The sequence below is a fragment of the Frankliniella occidentalis genome, unplaced genomic scaffold (assembly GCF_000697945.3).
Source record: "Frankliniella occidentalis isolate FOCC.00 unplaced genomic scaffold, Focc_3.1 Scaffold38, whole genome shotgun sequence".
In the NCBI taxonomy this organism is placed as follows: domain Eukaryota; kingdom Metazoa; phylum Arthropoda; class Insecta; order Thysanoptera; family Thripidae; genus Frankliniella; species Frankliniella occidentalis.
Genome location: NW_026267168.1, coordinates 1,791,003 through 1,791,432, shown reverse-complemented (window position 1 = coordinate 1,791,432; position 430 = coordinate 1,791,003). Strand labels below are relative to the sequence as shown.

Here is a 430-nt window from a genome sequence, read left to right as displayed (position 1 = left end):
TCGCTCAGCCGCAAAACCATCCTATCTGTTTCGGTATGCCGCAAGACCATCCTATCTAGCTCGGCGCGCGTTCCGAGAAAACTGCGATTGAAAGTGGGGGGGGAGGCGAGATAAGCCGTGTGGTAGCGATCCGCTCAGCGCCGCGCCACACCACGCCACGCCTGCCACGCCACGCACATGACAAACACTGCGAACAAACCGGCCTGTCGACGCGCGAGAGGTTGGCAGGCGGTTGAAGACAGGCCAACGGGAGGGTCGGAAGGGGAACAACCCCTCCCCAACGCCCCGCCGGATTCTTTTCATATTCAACGATCATACGTCTGCACGTTCTTACGGACGGCGGCGAGGCTCGGTCTGATAAATTATGCATCTCTTGGCGCGTCAGCTTTGTGACAGGCGCGGGGCGCTGCGGGGCGGAGGTGCTGGGGGG

General features: G+C 61.6%; 1 protein-coding gene across 3 annotated transcripts in view; it reads right to left on the bottom strand.

Annotated features, from left to right (window-relative positions):
- Nucleotides 1-430, bottom strand: part of LOC113213019 (pleckstrin homology domain-containing family G member 5) — a 71,018-nt gene that overhangs the window by 9,176 nt on the left and 61,412 nt on the right. The window lies entirely within an intron of this gene.